The 18,903-nt window shown below is 40.6% G+C and overlaps 1 long non-coding RNA gene across 3 annotated transcripts in view; it reads left to right on the top strand.

Annotated features, from left to right (window-relative positions):
• LOC103280023 (uncharacterized) overlaps positions 1 to 18,903 on the top strand; it is a 1,071,411-nt gene that overhangs the window by 215,446 nt on the left and 837,062 nt on the right. The window contains exon 1 of one of the 3 annotated variants that reach the window (XR_010000974.1): positions 17,629 to 18,029. The exons of the other annotated variants lie outside the window; for them this stretch is intronic. This is a non-coding gene — a long non-coding RNA (uncharacterized LOC103280023). Of the gene's footprint in view, positions 1 to 17,628; positions 18,030 to 18,903 lie in introns of those variants that run through there. 3 annotated transcript variants of the gene reach the window in all.

Raw genomic sequence — 18,903 nt, 5'->3', positions numbered from 1 at the left:
ACGTATGTTACAGCTTTGGAGAGAAGAAAACTGATGCAGGGGTTATTAAAAATGTAATTGATGTCTCTGAACACCTCTCTTATTTAATTAATGACATTTAATAGATTTATTATTTTTCCATTATAATTTTATTTCCTCACTCACCTTTTCTTTAGCCTGAGAATTCTAAGCAACAGATTTAGGGTTGACAGATAGAGGTTACCTAATGAAACAATGGGCTTTACATAAATATTGACCTACTATTTAGCATCATGCCAATGTGAGTAGATCAATAGGTACCACTTCGGTGAGAAGGTAACGGCGCTCCATGCAGTCATGCTGGCCACATGACCTTGGAAGTGTCTACGGACAACGCCGACTCTTCAGCTTAGAAATGGAGATGAGCACCAACCCCCAGAGTCAGACTTGACTGGACTTAACGTCAGGGGAAACCTTTACCTTTACCTTATTTAGCATCAGATTCACTGGATCTCTTTTTATTTACAGCATTTATATTCCACCCTTCTCACCCCGAAGGGGACTCAGGGCAAATCACATTGTACACATATAAGGCAAACATTCAATGCCATATAACATAGAACAGAGACAGAGACAGATGCAGAGGCAATTTAAACCTTCTCCAGCTTCCAGCTTCCTGAAGGGTATGCTTGATTCCGGCCATAGGGGGAGCAAATGCTTCATCATACACTGTGATGGCAACTTCCACATTCCAATGGCGGCTGGATGATTTTTATGGTGTCGTAAATTAGCCTCCCCACATATAAGTGGTACCTAAATTTCCTACTTGATAGATGCAACTATCTTTCGAGTTGCTAGGTCAGCAATGAGCAGGGGCAATATTTTATTTTTAATTGTCGGGTGCTCACCCCGACACTGGCTGGCCTCAAACTCATGACCTCTTGGTCAGAGTGATTTATTGCAGCTGGCTGCTAACCAGCCTGCGCCTTTTAGTTAGGAATAAAATAGAGGAGACTGTTGCTAGAAATTATGTTTTCAAGACATTTGTTTTTTTCCTTCCTTCTCTTTTTAGTCTTTACTTCACATAGATTTGAAATGTTTCTACAACTTTGCAGACCTCCATATTCTATAGATATAAAATACAACTGGTTTCAGTAATACTGATCCTTCATTATTGTTAGAAATGGGATAGATATCGGGTGGGTACTGGTTGGTTAATTCACAACTAACTTCAAAGAAGCCTGTAAAATAGTTCATTCCACCACTAAGGAACTAACAAAAAAAAAAGCAAAACAACAAAAAAACTGTTGTATAGAAATCCCAGAATTAGACTTTGAGTACAGACAATGCTAAATTCCAAATACGTTGGAAGTTAGCATTGTCTCTCATTTAATTAATTGATGACTTAATTAATAATTTCATTCTATAATTACATTCATGTGGAAATTTCAGCTTAGACCAGTCAATGTAGTTTAAATACATTTAAGTTTCTTGTTTTCATTAGAAAACTTCCAACCTTATTGATTTTAGTTAATTAGGCTCCATCACTCTCAAAAAGCATGCTGTTGCAGGGTTTGAAAAGGTTGTGCGGGACAGAAGACAACCAAAATGATTAAGAGACTGGAACAGCTTCCTAAAAGAAAAGGCGTACTGTCGGGGACTATTAAGCTAAGAAATAACCTGTCCCAGGGAACATAATAGAAGTATATAGAATAAGGCATGGTATATACAATACCGTATTTCCTTGAGTATAATGTGCCATCAAATCTAATACATACCTCAATTTTCAAAACGTTGAAACTAAAAAAAGGATCATCTGCCAAATGTAATGCACAGTGGCAAAAAGAGCACTCTTTGTAATTTGGCCCCAAAAAGGTACACATTACTGTTGCTGCCTGCTTAAAATTGCTTTGTTATAAACAATTGCGTTTTTTTTTTCCGTGTCAGGAGCGAAGCTAACAATGCTCCATGCAGTCATGCCAGCCACATGACCTTGGAGGTGTCTATGGACAACGCCAGCTCTTTGGCTTAGAAATGGAGATGAGCACCAACCCGCAGAGTCAGACACGACTGAACTTAATGTCAGGGCAAAACCTTTACTTTTACCTTACTAAGATTACTGTATGATATGAATCTAAGGTGCACCTTAATTTGGCCAAAGTAATTTAGCCAAAAAAGGTGAGCATTAGATTCGAATAAATAGGATATTTAAAAGAACAGAAGAAGGGTAATAGGATATTTAAAAAAACAGAAGAAGAGCTTCCATTCATGAGAGAAACAGCAGTAGATAAAGGTTGCTATCCTTACGTTTTGCTTGTGAGATGTTCACTGTGGGAGACATAATTTTGGAACAGTTTAGCAGGAATCCAGAGTCTTATTGGTAACTTACAGGGGCATAAAAGCCAGTTAAACCAGGATACCTATCTTTTCAGTTGTTACACAAAGAGACAAAACATCAGATGATGCTTCACTAGCCACTGATTAGTCATGCGATTGTATACAGATAATCTACCTGTATTTTATTTTAAGTACAGGTAAGTAAAGTATACAGATACTGTAGCAGATGTTACTTTCATCTGGTGAGAAGGTGCCAAAAACGATTGATTCTTCCCTAGGTACACATTAGGAACCTTCTGATTGCTGGCGAAAAAGTACCTGTCTATCTTTTTTTTTTTTTTTTGTGTCAGGAGCGAAAGTCACTTCTGGTATGAGAGAATTGGCTGTCTGCAAGGACGTTGCCCAGGGGACACCCGGATGTTTTGATGTTTTTACCATCCTTGTGAGAGGCTTCTCTCATGTCCCCGCATGGAGCTGGAGCTGATAGAGGGAGCTCATCCGCTCTCTCCCCGAGTTGGATTCGAACCTGGCAGCCTTCAGGTCAGCAACCCAACCTTCAAGTCACAAGGCTTTAGCCCACTACACCATCGGGGGCTCCTATCTTTCTGTATAAGTAGTGGAGCGCTGAGAGTTTCGTCCTAGGCCCCGTACTGTTCAACATCTTTATTAATTACTTGGATGAAGGTTTAGAGGGCATGCTTATCAAGTTTGCAGATGACACCAAATTGGGAACAATAACTAATACCCCAGAAGACAGGATCAGAATTCAAAATTATCTTAACAAATCAGAGAGCTGGGCCAAAACTAACAAAATGTACTTCAACAAATGTAAGATACTATGTCTGGCAGAAAAAAATGAAATGCAAAGATACAGAATGGGCGATGCCTGGCTCTGCAAGAGCCCATGTGAATTAGATCTTGGAGTCTTCATGGACAACAAGTTGAACAGAAGCCAACAATGTGGTGCAGTGGCTAAGAAGGTGATGGGATATTGGCATGCATCAAAAGAAGCGATTCCTTGAAGGCTTTTAAACAGAGGCTGAATGTTCATCTATCAGGGAAACTTTGATTGTGCTTTTCCTGTATGGCAGGAGGTTGGGCTCAATGGCCCATATGGTCTCTTCCAACTCTATGATTCTATTATTCTATGATTCTAAGAGGCAAATATTCTGTATGTGAGAACAAGTCCTATTTTAAGATACTCCTCATCACCTGCAATTGGTATAAGCACTTGCATTTTTAAAAATCCCTTTTTAAGAGAAATTTACTTTCTGGTTAATCTAGAACTGATTGGTTTTTATTAGATCCCCCATGATGGATCGATTAAATGCTGCAGCACTTATATTTGATAGTAGTCCAGCAGCCTTGCTATTATTTCCCTGTTCATTCCTCTTTGAAGCTATGGGTTTGCCTCTGAGGAAAGAAGTAAGCAAAAAGTTCCGTAAGAAAATATCTTGATGGGTAAACTAATATACTGTCATACTGATCTTCTCTTCCCATTATAGTCCCTATTTGGAAAGTCCCTCCAGACGTGGTACGTAATTGTTAATAAGTGTACTTTCCTCTGAAACAACTGTTGGATTTATACATCTCACAAAGCAAACTTCCAAGCTGAAGTAGGCTAGTTCCTTCTTTAACTTTACACAAAAGTCTAATTATGTTTCAGCCAAATCAATTTCAGATACTAAGTAGTTCATACTTCATTGTCTTTGGGTGTATATGCAGCATGAGGGATCAATAAAACCTTCCGATATTTGTAATAGACATATTCCTTAGAGATTTCATTTACCTGCTATTTAAGGACTTCATTTTATAGCCTGAAAAATATTGATGCTTAATTTTCAGCTTCAGATAGGAATATGAGAAAAGTGTAAAAAGTAGTAAGCCAATCGGTTTGACAAATAGAGGTAATCATCGCCTGCTTTTATTGGCAAGTGCTTCAAATGAGCTTTTGTGAGACATACTTTTAGGAAGACATTAAATTCTTCAAATTCATATTTTGACCCACTGACTATCACATTATCAACCAATGTGAAATTGACCCTGACACTAATTATGTATTTCTCCAGAGAGTTGACTTCACCACCATGATAAGAATATTATACACTTAACTCTGTTATTGAGAACAGGTAAAAGGTACTAAATTATCTGAATTGCTGGAGTGTATAAAATACCCACAGAAGTAAAGGAATTGTAAAAGGATTGGCCACAGTCCAGCTTTTTGTCTCTGCTTGTAGGATGTGGGGAACAAATAGTCCTCTAAACTAAGATCTGTAGTGTTGCTAGTTGTTTCATTTGTTAGAGGACTTTTTAAATACCTGTCCCAAATCAATTTCCTTCTGGCAAACAACAATGACACCAAGGATGGAAAATAATTTCCTGCATTATTGATTTCCCAGTTGAAAGACAAGTATCCCAAGAGGTGGAAAACCTCATCAGGAAGAATAATCGGATAGAGAGACTTTTGTTCAATTTTCTTCAGGTATTCAAATCTCCTGGAGTGTTCTGCAGAGATTAAACCTAGGGGATTCCGATTCCACAGTTATGATATTGTAAGCTGAACCTGCTGTGTTGTAAATAATTGCTGGGGTTCATTTATAAACAACCAAACACAATCTCCAAATTCTGTCCTCATTGCCTGACAATGCCCTGATTGAAGGGGTTTCAAAGGGAAGGTGATTGGATTGAAAGTATATCTGCAGTACTCTTCTTTGGGACAAGCAATGTTGGCAGAGAGTATTCAGATCTATAGCACATTCGGAAATACTTCTATCATGGTGCTGCCAGGTTGTGAAGGTAAGCTACTAGGAGGGAGTCATTCGTTGTAACTAAGATGAGGGAGCTCAGAGTTAAAATGGCCATATAGAATATTGTAATTACTTTTGAGAGCCCCCAGTGGCACAGCGGATTAAACTGCTGAGCTGTTGAACTTGCTGACCAAAAGTTCAGCAGTTCGAATCCAGGAAGTGGGGTGAGCCCCAGCTTCTGCCAACCTAGCAGTTCGAAAACATGCAAATGTGAGTAGATCAATAGATACTGCTCCGGCGGGAAGGTAATGTCACTCCATGCAGTCATGCCAGCCACATGACCTAGGAGGTGTCTACGGACAACACTGGCTCTCCAGCTTAGCAATGGAGAAGAGCACCAACCCCCAGAGTTAGACACAACTAGACTTTATGTCAGGGAAAAACCTTTACCTTTTAATTACTTTTGTGCATGTGTTCAAAATACCATTGTTTTTTCTTTCTATACAGAAAATGTATTTCCTATGTTAGAAAAAATATTTATGTGGGTTTCAGGTTTTGTTTTTGATTTTTTAAATAAAAAATAGTCACCCTACAGCTTCCTGCCACTGTTGCAGAAGTTCACTTTATTGCACAAAGCTGCTGTTACATGGCACTCATGAGATCATTGATGCCAGATACAGATCAGCTTGAACACCCTTATTATCACATCTCTTTTCATTTGCACAATTTCTCCAGTTCCCCAAATGGTGACTCTGCTACCCTCATAGCCCCACCTTCCTGCACTTCTGTTTTGCTGTATTTATTTTTGTTTGTTTGTTACTATTTTAAAAGCCATTTTGCAGTTCCGGCAATTGTTATTTTAAAAACTGCAAATATTACATGAAATATTAAAAAATAAAATAAACGTTCTCTGAATAGTGAGGGAGAAGGGGACAGGAGAACCTCACTGTCAGCATGCTAACACAGAAGCAGAATGACCACATTGCAACAGGGATTTTTTTTTCTTCCTATCAATAGTGGGGGACAGGTTAATAATGGAGAAGAGGCAAACAGGCAGTGTCATGCAATAGGGACTATCTCCAAAAGTTGTTATGATCTGTACAGCCAGTCCTTGAAAAAGGCTGCTGCTCACTGTCTCAGTGTCACACAGTCCGTGGTCAGCAACAGAAATCTGTCCAATGCAGACAAAACAGAAGGATTGTCACAGTTCAGTCCAAATGTCCAATATAAGCAGTTTCACCAAGTACAAGCCATAGTCAAGTGTCATCTATTCAGTCAGGGTCAAGATCCAAAACAAGGGTACATGTTCCATCTCCCAGGGGTTTGATTTGTATTTTCCCATGGTTGTAGGGAATAGCACCCTTTTTGCATTTTTTCCAGGGTTGCTGCAGACTCAGCAGTACCCTGACAGTTAACCATTAGCAGAGATTTGAACCATTCTCCAAAACCTTTGCTGCTGAAAGCTTGCAAAGTATCCTTTTGTTCTTGAGACCGCCCCTTTTCCTGGGGATGAAATCTCCATTTTGAGAAGCCTTTTTTTTTTTTGCCTTTTTACAGAAGAGAAAATAGCTCAGATGTGCTTGTGTGGTCAAGCCAGGCCAGCTCAGACAAGCCATCGTAAGTACTGACCTCCTGCCTTTGAAACTGGTGCTGAACGTAGATAGGGAAAGACCTGCTCTTTCTAATATAGCAACTCAGCACTGGGGCAGAGAATATCCCAGGATTTCTCTGCCATTGGAAGAAGCTCCAACTACAGTAGAGTCTCACTTATCCAACACTCGCTTATCCAACGTTCTGGATTATCCAACGCATTTTTGTAGTCAATGTTTTCAATACATCATGATATTTTGGTGCTAAATTCGTAAATACAGTAATTACTACATAGCATTACTGTGTAATGAACTACTTTTTATGTAAAATTTGTTGTAGAACATGATGTTTTGGTGCTTAATTTGTAAAATCATAACTTAATTTGATGTTTAATAGGCTTTTCCTTAATCTCTCCTCATTATCCAACATATTCGCTTATCCAACGTTCTGCCAGCCCGTTTACGTTGGATAAGTGAGACTCTACTGTACTTTGTCTCCAAGCTAGCTTTGAGCTTAGATAGTGAAATACCTGCTCTTTTTGATAAAACAGCTCAGGGCTAGGGTAGAGAAGATCTCAGGATCTCTTCACCTTTGGAAGAAGTTAACCCAGCAACTAAGGGGAAAAGCAAGAAAGGAATGTCTGCAAGGTTTTATAAGTTGACTATTTGTATTTGTAACCTCAACAATTTGTGCCAAGTCTGCCAAGGACTTTGAGAAAATAAAATCTTGTTTGACTGTTCAACTTAAAGTGACTTTGGTTACTGGGATTCCTGAGCTTCAAAGTAAGACCCCCGCAGTTCACTCAGGCAAAGAAAGAAGCACATCTTAAAGCTTTAAAAGGTGCCTGGGTGTGACGGCACAGTACACCAGCAAAGGTTCAGGCGGTATAATTCCAGGAACTTTGCTCTCAGAGAATTACCAGTTTAACTCCCAACTCTTTTATGCCACTTTTTTGAATGCTCTCACCTATTGGCCCTTCTTTGGGCCAACTGATTAGATCTCCTCAGCTGGATGGCATCGGTCCTCAACTGCATGGTCATTCTCTATAGCAGTGGTTCTCAACCTAGGGTCCCCAGATGTTTTTGGCCTACAAGTCCCAGAAATCCCAGCCAGTTTACCAGCTCTTAGGATTTCTGGGAGTTGAAGGGCAAAACATCTGGGGACCACTGCTCTATAGTTTCCCTGCTTCTGAAAAGTCTACCCCCATCATAGTCTAATTAAAGAATCACAGATTGCTGATAAATGTAATCCATACAACCTAGATATCAGATGTTTTTGTGATGAGTCCACAGAAAACAAAGAGGCATTTCGAAGGCTGAAGCTTTGCCAACGTAATGCTAAAAAGGGTAACACAGCCAGATTTTTGAAAGCTCTTGTTTCTGAACATGATCAAAACAGCAAAAGCTATTGAAGCTGCTACCTGCCTGTGCCTCTTAATCATGTCAGAACGTGAAGCAGATGGCTACGAGGGATTTGAAAAGGAGGAAGAGAGGTCCAACCGTTTGCCCAGACCTCTCAAGTGATTCTTCATGTTGGGATTCAGGAATGACAGGATACAAGGAGCAAGAGAGAAACTGTAAGATTAATGCTGCCCTTTCAAATTAGAAAGGATTCAAACTGTGTTGAGGAGCAGCCATATGGAAAAGAGTAGGTAAACTTTTCCCTTGGCCTGAGGATTGCAAAGTCCAACAGAGAAGGCTAAGCATGCTATAGCTTACAGTTGATGCAATTCATTATTTATTAGACCGGTGTGCATTTCAGACGTTTGGGAAAAGTTTAACATTGCAAAATTATAAAGTTTTGACATGGTTATCAGCCTCAGCATTTAACAAAACCAAAGTTCTCTGAGTTGGGAAGAAATCAAGTTGGTGGACTTTGTTACTTCAAGGCATTTAGTGTTTTAATGCATTTCTATCTCCATTTTGACTATTAATTTTTAAGTTTTACCACAATAGCAGAACAAAAAACACATTTCCATATTAGTTCAGAGCCCCCGGAGGTGCAGCAGATTAAAATGCTGAGCTACTGAACTTGCTGACCGAAAGGTCACCAGTTTGGATCCGGGGAGCAGAGTGAGCTCCTGTTGTTAGCCCCAGCTTCTGCCAACCTAGCAGTTCAAAAACATGTAAATGTGAGTAGATCAATAGGTACTGCTCTGGCGTGAAGGTAACAGTGCTCCATGCAGTCATGCCGGCCACATGACCTTCGACTTAGGAATGGAGATGAGCACCATCCCCCAGAGTTGGACACAACTAGACTTAATGTCAGGGAAAAACCTTTACCTTTACCCTATAGCAGTTCTAGCTTTTAATCATGGGAGCTGTTCTGTAATTTCATATGTTACCTGAATCTATTCTGAGTTGTTATTATAGCAATGGGTTCCCAGGTGCAATTTTGAAAATGAGAACTATATGACCCTCAGCTGTCCTGGCTCATGCTTGTTACAAAATCTCCATAAAGCATACATGGTAATTTTATTTATTGTATCAGAAGTGAAATTGAGAGTACGGTTGTAATGTATTTAGAAATACAAACAAAGTTAAAAACGTGGCATTATACTAAATGTCCTTCGACCAGAATCTGGCCATTTGAAGTGCCTCTTGTTATCGACCGCGTTTCTGGGGGATCGGGTCCCTTAAGGAGAGAGCCGATCCGGTCCTGAGGGAACGGACCTTGGCGAAGCCAAAAGAAGAATATAAGCCGCAATACAACCTGAAGCCTGGAATGAAGAAGGTCCGCCAAGTTGAAGGAAAATCCGCCAAGGAGTTTTATTGAGCAATTCAGCTGAAAAGGACGCTAATAGCGATCATTCAATCTACTAGCGTAACATATGTTTCAAATAAAGTCATATTTATACAGTGTTTCGGTCTGACAGCCCTTTGAATTTCCCGCCCCGCTTCCCTGCCCATCTGATCGCGGATAGGCTGAGAGGTTGAACGAGGCGGGCTTTCGTTTCCCGCCTTGCCCTGCTGGCCCAATGGGGAGCCGTTTTTTGTCCCCCCTCGGGCCAATCAGAGAGGAGGAGGCGGGAGCTATAGAAACAATGCGGTGACCGGACAGGAAACATCGGATTAATTCTGGCCCAGCCAATTTCTAAAGGAATTAATGACACCCATCAAGGATGTCCGGGGTCCTGTCACGTTCGCAGATTTTAGATATGTCTTTGGGGTGTCAGACAGGAAGTGGTGATGGGTGGTGATGAGCCATCATTGACGGCCCCACAGGGTGCCTTCCTGCGGCGTCCTGGCCTGAGATGTGACAATGTTTGCCTTGGGGGCGAGTCACCTTTAGGAGTTTGGTGACTCGCCCTATATTGTCCATGCGATCGGAATGAGATGGGATTAAACTGTGGCAGATTATCCTTTGTTTTTGGGAAGGGAGGTCTGAGTCATGGGGCTAGAGTTCAGGTTGGGGTCATAATATTTCCCATTTGATTTCATGATCTGTCAATTATATGGGATAAAATGAAAATTAAAAATAAAGTTGGAATATAAACCCAGCTGGGAAAAACACATATTTTCCGGGGATCCCAAAGAGTGTAAATACATATAGGCAGATAGGTAGATAAAGGAGAATCCATAAAGGTGGGTGACATTGCATAAAGGGGAATCATGAATGATATAAACAATATAAATGAGCAATAGAAAACATTTGATAGGAACGAAGTTCACAACATCTGGGGAATCCAACATAGAAGTAGGGTTCAAGCAGCATGATTTCACAATCCATGAAGTTAGCCCAACAATTTGAAATTCATACAACAGTGAGTCATGTACATAGAATATGAAAATTCACAAATACATGAGGGGAAAGAGTTCATAAGGAATTCATAGAGATGGCATGGGGAAGGGGCACATATGGGTTAGTAAGTCTTTGGAGGTATAGGATTTCATAAGTCCAAGGGGTAGGTGTGGGGAAGAGTGTTCTTCTCTTTCATAAAATTATGAAATTATGAATGAAACGTGGAGGGCCCCCGTCCGGGCATCCCTTGGCAGCTGTAGAGGGTGAGGGTCCTCGGTGAACTATGTCTCCCCCGCGAGAGAGCGATCCCCCCATCCCCATTTCACAGAAAGGGGCCAGGGAGAACCATTCCGCGAGTCGCGGGGAGAGAAAAACCCGGGATAAAGCAGCAACTTGGCTTGGAAAGAAACGCGGTTCCGTTTGACAGTCAGCTGTTGAGATGCCGAAAACTGGACCGATTCCGGGTCTGCTGGTTGTCTTCGAGTCAGGAGCCTTAGAAAGGGTTAAGACTAAAAGAGGAGCGTTCTAGGGGTAATTTTGATAGAGATATGAGCCAATTTATATCGACCGCCATGTTAATCTATGGCAGGGAAACCTCAACCGGAGTTTAAAGGGACGGGAGGGAGAGAGAGATTGCATGCAAAGGAAAGGAGTCAGAGAAAAGATACAAAATAACCAGATAGAGAGTGTTATTGTTAAAATAAATGCTACTTTTATTGGGGGGATTTGTTACATAGTTCAGGGAAGAGGAAAATGAAGGAAAAAAGGTCTTTTAATAATAGTCTGTTGCGGTCCCGCTCCGTTCTTTTGGAGAGTAATCTATGGAACTCTCTGCAGCGTTTTCAAATCAATTTGAAAGCGGGGGCGACGGTTATCACTCTGGTGTTGTTATAAGAAGGTCCTTCATTGTGCATGTGGCAGGGTTCAGACCACATTGTAGTAAGTGGTCTGTGGTTTGCTCTTCCCCACACTCACATGTCGCAGACTACACTTTGTAGCCCCATTTCTGAAGATTGGCTCTGCACCTCGTCATGCCAGAGCACAGTCTATTCAGTGCCTTCCATGTCGCCTTGTCTTCTGTGTGCCCAGGAGGGAGTCTATCATCCAGTCTCAGCCATGGATTGAGGTTTCAGGGTTTAGCCTGCCATTTTTGGACTCTCACTTGCTGAGGTGTTCCTGCAAGTATCTCTGTAGATTTTAGAAAGCTATTTCTTGACTTAAGGCTTTGGCGTGCTGACTCATATACGAACAGAGAATGGTCCAGAGATGTCACTGCTTTTTGTATGATACTGTTTCTAGCATCCACTTTGTGCTTGATATTCAAGCATTACTTCTTGTAGGTCAGAGTATGGACCAGGGTAACTCCCAAGTATTTTGGTGTGCTCTAATGTTCCAGTAGGAGCCCCGATGGCAAAGTGTGTTAAAGCGCTAAGCTGCTGAACTTGCAGACCGAAAGTCCCAGGTTCAAATCCCAGGAGCAGAGTGAGCGCCCACTGTTGCTCCAGCTCTTGCCAACCTAGCAGTTCGAAAACATGCAAATGTGAGTAGATCAATAGGTACCACTCCGGTGGGAAGGTAACGGCACTCCATGCAGTCATGCCAGCCACATGACCTTGGAGGTGTCTACAGACAATGCCGGCTCTTCGGCTTAGAAAAGGAGATGAGCACCAACCCCCAGAGTCGGACATGACTGGACGTAATGTCAGGGGAAATCTTTACCTTTACATTTACTAATGTTCCAGTGGGGTTCCTTTCCAGATAATCCTCAGAGCTCAGGATGCTTGTTTGTTCTTAAGGTGAAAAGCACACATCTGCATTTTAGATGGATTAGGCATCAGCTGGTTTCCCCTGTAATAGGCAGTAAGAGCACCTAAAGCTTCAGAGAGCTTCTGTTGAAATAACATGAGTATATACACTTTCTATAAACAGTGTTTTCATTTTACTAAATAAGTTTGATGTTTATACCACTGTTCTTCCCAAAGGCACTGGATCCTATCTGATCTTGGAGGTTAGGTAGGGTCTGCTCTAGTGTTTGGATGGGAAATTGACAATTAAAAGCAGGCGCTGTAGTGGTGTATGTTTAGGAATGGTGCATGGCCGTGGCATCAGGCAGCCTTTGGAGGACTGGAGGTCATCCCATTTATCCCTTCATCTCCTAATATAAAGTGCAAAAGGTCCCTTATGAACACCAATTGCAAGAATATTCTTTTAAAAATCCATAGCAACCTTATGAAAAGATTGTAAAAGAAAAAAATCAGTTTAGAACAATCATAGTCTTTTTTAAGACTGGATGAAGGAGGCTTTTTCGTAGTAATCATAATAAAATTTGATTCATGTTGGGATAAAGAGATGCCTAGCTAATAAGTGGGGAGAAATACAAGAACTTTGTCAGGATGTCCCTGTAGAGATAACCAATGCACCTCCTTCCTGTCATCCAAGCAGAACAAACCTTTTTATAAGGGCCAAGCTGAGTCAGCTGAACACCTCCGCTATGGCATCTTTCATTTAAACTGTTGGTCCGTTGTTGCCAATAACTGTGTTTTTTTCTCCTTTTCCATCTTCTGCATCCTAGCCTAGGTATGAGACATGAAGGAAACTTGTGCCTCATACTGAAGTAGCTCATTAAAGGCAATTAGGAGGAAATGATTCTTTGGGGATCAATGCCTCACAATTCCATTGCAATGATGGTGCACCAACATCCATCTCAGTTCCACAGTTCTTTCATAATGTTGTTAGAAGCTTCTCTTTGGGAACTAATATGTCTTTGAAACTCTATCTGGGAAAGAATTTCATATCAGTAATTTTCTTATAGAAAAGTTGAGGATCTGACATGATTTCAGCAGTGTTCCCCACAGCTTCAATAACTAAAATGGTCAATTCTTGGAGGAGATATTCATGTGGAATATTTTAACTGCATACACTCAGTTATTGCCGTAATTCTGAAAATGGACTAGGAGAAAGAGTGCATTCTAGATGAAAGGCAAAATAAAAATGTAAAGAAAGAAAACATTGAGAGGAATCTTCTTGGCTAGTTCTGACTTAAATAAAGCCACTAAATTGAGAGAATTTAACTACAGTAGAGTCTCACTTATCCAACACTCACTTATCCAATGTTCTGGATTATCCAACGCATTTTTGTAGTCAATGTTTTCAATGTATCATGATATTTTGGTGCTAAATTCATAAATACAGTAATATGTAGCATTACTGTGTATTGAACTACTTTTTCTGCCAGATTTGTTGTATAACATGATGTTTTGGTGCTTAATTTGTAAAATCATAACCTAATTTGATGTTTAATAGGCTTCTCTTTAATCTCTCCTTATTATCCAACATATTCGCTTATCCAATGTTCTGCCAGCCCGTTTATGTTGGATAAGTGAGACTCTACTGTACATGTTGATGGACCATTCAACAACTGATACAATGGCATTCATCTAGCCAAGACGGAACAATAGGATTTTAGCCACTGATTGATATGAACTTAGGATATGAACCTAATGTAATATGGAACTTTATGGTACATTTTATGAAATGTCATCTCGTACATCTGTTTATGGAAGCAGACTCCATGGACATCAATGGGTTTTGCTCTTGGATAGCCCTGTGCGATCAATGAAAAAATGCTTCAATACTCTCATTACTAAATTAGGGGTGGTGGCGAATCATTTCTAAAGTGTTTCTAAAATATCAGAAGGTGTCCGTATTGTAGCTACAATGATATAATAAAATTTTTGTTACCTTTTTGTTATGCAATTGCGCAAGGGGAGGCTCTAGGGCCCCTTTCACCCCCATTTTTTAGAGCTATCGGGATGAAACTTGCTACAATGGTAGAACAAATTTACCACTGGTACCCCCACAAAGGTAAACAAACATACAGAGGTCCCAGAAATCACAGCATTAACATGGGAATACCTACTTTTTGCCTCTTTGTCTCCAATTCCTGTGCCCTGCCTTGCTCTAGTGCTCATCCTAAATAGATCTGCTGATGCCCATCAGCGCATCCCACTGGGCAAGGTGAAAAAATGGGTTTGAATCATTATGCAGTGAGTTGATACTTTTGGCCACTATCTCAGTCTATGATTAGTTCCTGGGATGCTTGTGTGGTTACTTTGCAGCAAACTGGTTCTCTTTCATTTACTTCCTGGCTCTGTTTAAATGATTGTGTAGTGTGAGAGATCTGTGTTAGTGATCTGTGTGAGAGACCTCTGTGTGTTTCTTCTGAACATCATGACAAGGAGTGATAGGGCAGGCTCTAGTACAATTTGAGACTTTGTGGATGGTCCTCTCTATGTAACTTTAGCCTTCATAGGCTCAAAACAAGGTATTTATCCATCCCTATTTAGGCGATCTATAAAAGGAACTAACCAAATTAACTTCATGCCTCCTTCCCTCCCTAGAAATGCTAGTGCTTTGCTTATGTGAAAAGTGACAGTCTGAAGAAGAGAACATGAAGATTAGGGTTCAGAATCATGTGAGAGCATCCATGAATATATGAAACTTTCTGCTTCATATTACATTCTCCTTCTCATATTTTTAGATAATAATTGTATACAAGAATAAAGTACAGTAGAATCTTGCTTATCCAACATAAACGGGCCGGCAGAACGTTGGATAAGCGAAAATGTTTGGATAATAAAGAGGGATTAAGGAAAAGCCTATTAAATGTCCAATTACGTTATGATTTTGCAAATTAAGCACCAAAACATCATGTTTTACAACAGAACAGCAAAAGCAGTTCCATACACAGTAACATTATGTAGTATTACTGTATTTGCAAATTTAGCACCAAAACATCGCAATGTATTGAAAACATTGACTACAAAAACATTGACTACTAAAAAATTGACTATAAATAAAGACAGAATTGCATAAAATGAACCTACCGTAAGAACATTGTCGGAAGTTAAATCCATAAAAAGTTCAGCCCTTGCGGCCTAGAGAAACAGCTGGAGATCCAGGTGGGAGGCAGTCTGCGTTGGATAATCCAGAACACTGGATAAGCAAAGGTTGGATAACTGAGACTCTACTGTATGACCTTTAATACCCCCCTTCCACTGCCACCTTTTGTTACAACCCTAGCCTTCATTTCAGAACTTTCCCCAAATTTCTGGAGTCATCCACATTTTGGTTTTTGTTTGTTTAAAAAAAAAAGCATTTTGGACAGTCTTTTGCCTCAAAAAACTTCTACAAAGCAACTGCTTCTCTTAATCTCCCAAGACAAAATGACCAAAACAAATCCAGAAATGAAAATAAAACCAGCAGCGTGATAATGAAGAGGGAATAAATCTATCTATCCCTCCATCCATTGACAATCAAACTAGGGGGGAATCTACACTGTAAAATTACTGCAGTTGACACTACATTACTTGGCATGGCTCAATGCTTAAGAATCCTGGGATGTGTAGTTTGAAGAGTACCAACACTCTTTGGCAAGAGAAGGCTAAAGACGTTGAAAAATAAAACTCTCAACATTCCATAGTATTGAGCCATGGAGATTAAAGTGGTGCCAAACCGCATTAATTCTACAATGTAGATGTACTCTTTTAGCATAACCGGATTCACGGGACCAAGAATATATTGGCTAGAATAACTCCAGTGTTTCTGACAGTGAAAAGAAGCCGAATTTGGTAGCAACTGCTGGACTAAACCAAGTTCCAGTATATCTTACCCTATCTCTCTTTCTTTCTTTCTTTCTTTCTTTCTTTCTTTCTTTCTTTCTTTCTTTCTTTCTTTCTTTCTTTCTTTCTTTCTTTCTTTCTTCTTTCTTTTTTGTGGGGCTGGATGCATGCTACACAATTGCATCTGCAAGGTAGCAAAAGAATCCATCTATATTCTCAAATATGTTAGCTCCCTAATAATCTGCTTGGCTGGGTTTGTAGCTGCACCTGTTCTAGCATGTTGAAAAATCTAAGGCCATTGTTCCCCATCTGCATATTCAGCCTAAACAAGAAATACAAAAATACTTGGAATTTCTCCAATGTAACATTGGCGCTCTCATTGCAATATATCCTCAAACAACCCAGTCTAATCTGTTTTAAACAAAGCTTGTCACTCTTTCCCTGGAGGCAAGGGATTTCTTTTTTGTTCACAGTTTAGCAGATTTCAACATTCTTGATATTTAGCTTAAATGTTTCTTTTGTTCCCTTTCATGCGGTTGCTTCTGGTAATATCCCCTCTGGGTGCTTCTAAGCAACTCTCTCTCTCCCTTTGCTGCGTTCACACAATGCTTCCATCAATATATATTGAAGGCAAACTACGCTACATTAGATTTTGCTGAACTTTTAAAATTCATCCACCCTTACTTTGCCATCCTAATGTTCCCTGAAAGTAATGTGTTCCCATTCTTGCCTTTGTCCCTGAAACGTTTCATGTGCCCAAATGTTAGGCTTTATTTTCTACCCGAAAGTTATATAAAACTCTTCAGGAAAACTGCCCTGCCTTTGAGAAGAGTGGGCTACTTCTTTCTGGATCACGACCAAGAAGTGCAAGCCAGATTTGATTGTTCATGCATTTTTGGAGTTTTAAAAAAGACTTTTGATCTCTTCTTCATGTAATTTATCTCTTGGACTTCTGAAATCTTCCAGTTGAAGGAAAATCTGTAGGCATAGGTTTTTGTTGTTTATTCATTCAGTTGTTTCCGACTCTTCGTGACCTCATGAAGAGTTCAAGCCAGGCACTGCCTAGCAATGTGCACAGGATGCCTCCAAAGGGGCTAGTGCTTGCCGGAGGAACGAGGCCTGTTCCTACAGTGATCACTTGGTTTAGGGGAGCCCTGTGCACATTGCTGCCTAGCAATGCATACTGAGCATCTCCAAAGGGCCTGGCACATCAGATAATACGGTAGGTCGGATAACCGGAAGTAGGTTAACCGGAATTCTACTGTAATATAATTTATCACTGTAATTGCCACATTAGTTAAATAATTATATTCTTCTCCAAGAAAAGTGGGCCCCTGGTGGCACAGTGTGTAAAAGCGCTGAGCTGCTGAACTTGCGGACCAAAAGATCCCAGGTTCAAATCCCAGGAGCGGAATGAGCGCCCTCTGTTAGCCCCAGCTCCTGCCAACCTAGCAGTTTGAAAACATGCAAATGTGAGTAGATCAATAGGTACTGCTCCGGCGGGAAGGTAACGGCACTCCATGCAGTCATGCCAGCCACATGACCTTGGAGGTGTCTACAGACAACTCCGGCTCTTCGGCTTAGAAATGGAGATGAGCACCAACCCCCAGAGTCGGTCAGGACTGGACGTAATGTCAGGGGAAAACCTTTACCTTAACCTTTCCCAAGTAAAAAGCTTCCACCTTTATCAAGATGAGATGAAAGGGAAGAACAAAGAAAAGAAAAACAGAACCTGGAACAGCAGAGCAGAATAGTAGGATCCTCCCCGCAATAGTTTTTGTGCAATATTTAGAATGTTTAGTCTTTCTCTACCTTCATCACACTGCAATATATTTTTAATGTTGCCATTTGTAATGCTTTTGCAGTATCTCTTGATCTCTGGAAATCAAAGGTAAAACTGAAGCAAAAAATGCTTAATATTACCCTCCCCGATATATTTATAAAGCTTATATCTTTGATACAGATTGAAGAAATGTTGTTGCAGTTTTATTTCCCTTTGAGGATATACTTTGGCACGGATGGCGGAAGAATTCTGGTAAGTTTCTCAGCAGACCAAAGACCTCTTCCTGCATCAGAAGGCACCTCAGTCAGCAAGATATGCCAAAGAGAAATAAGTGCTCCCAAGGAGCCATAAATCTCCCATAATTTTTTTCTGAAGCACAGTTATGTCCCATTCTTTCAAACTACAGACTTCTCTGATGCCAAAATACTAACATAATAGATTGGAATAAACAGAAACCCAGCGAAGAAGCTGTGTGAGTCTAACAGCCCAACCCACCTTTTCTCTCAAGATCCTTCTGTGCCAAGTTCATGGACCTCACCAGAGCCCCCGGTGGCACAATGGGTTAAACCCTTATGCCAGCAGGACTGCTGACTGAAAGGTTGGCGGTTTGAATCCATGGAGCAGGGTGAGCTTCTGTCTGTCAGCTCCAGCTCCCATGCGGGGACATGAGAGAAGCCTCCCACAGGATGGTAAAACATCAAACATCCAGGCGTCCCCTGAGCAACGTCCTTGCAGACGGCCAATTCTTTCACACCTGAAGTGACTTGCAGTGTCTCAAGTTGCTCCTGACATGAAAAAATGGACTTCACCTTCCACTATGTGTACATGGGCAAAAACATTTGACACCTCTTCTTTTTAGCAGGACATCATGTTTTGATGAACCATAAACAATGTATTGCCACTTCTGATTACCATTCTGGTAAACTTTCAGATTTTTTTTTGATGTTCTTCGTTTTCTTTCTCTTTAGGGGAAATTAGGATTTTGTGTGGCCAGTGAAGTAAACTGCCATCTGATTTTGGAAGTTCATGACCAGGTTTTGAGTGAAAAATCACATGACAATAGACAGAAAAATATTGTTGGGTGGTCAGGGAGGTGGGGTCATGACTGTATTTTGGGATCCCAAGG

This window comes from Anolis carolinensis, chromosome 1, assembly GCF_035594765.1.
Source record: "Anolis carolinensis isolate JA03-04 chromosome 1, rAnoCar3.1.pri, whole genome shotgun sequence".
Classification (NCBI taxonomy): Eukaryota; Metazoa; Chordata; class Lepidosauria; order Squamata; family Dactyloidae; genus Anolis; species Anolis carolinensis.
Note: the sequence above shows the minus strand (reverse complement) of the source record. Positions and strands in the feature narration are given on the sequence as shown.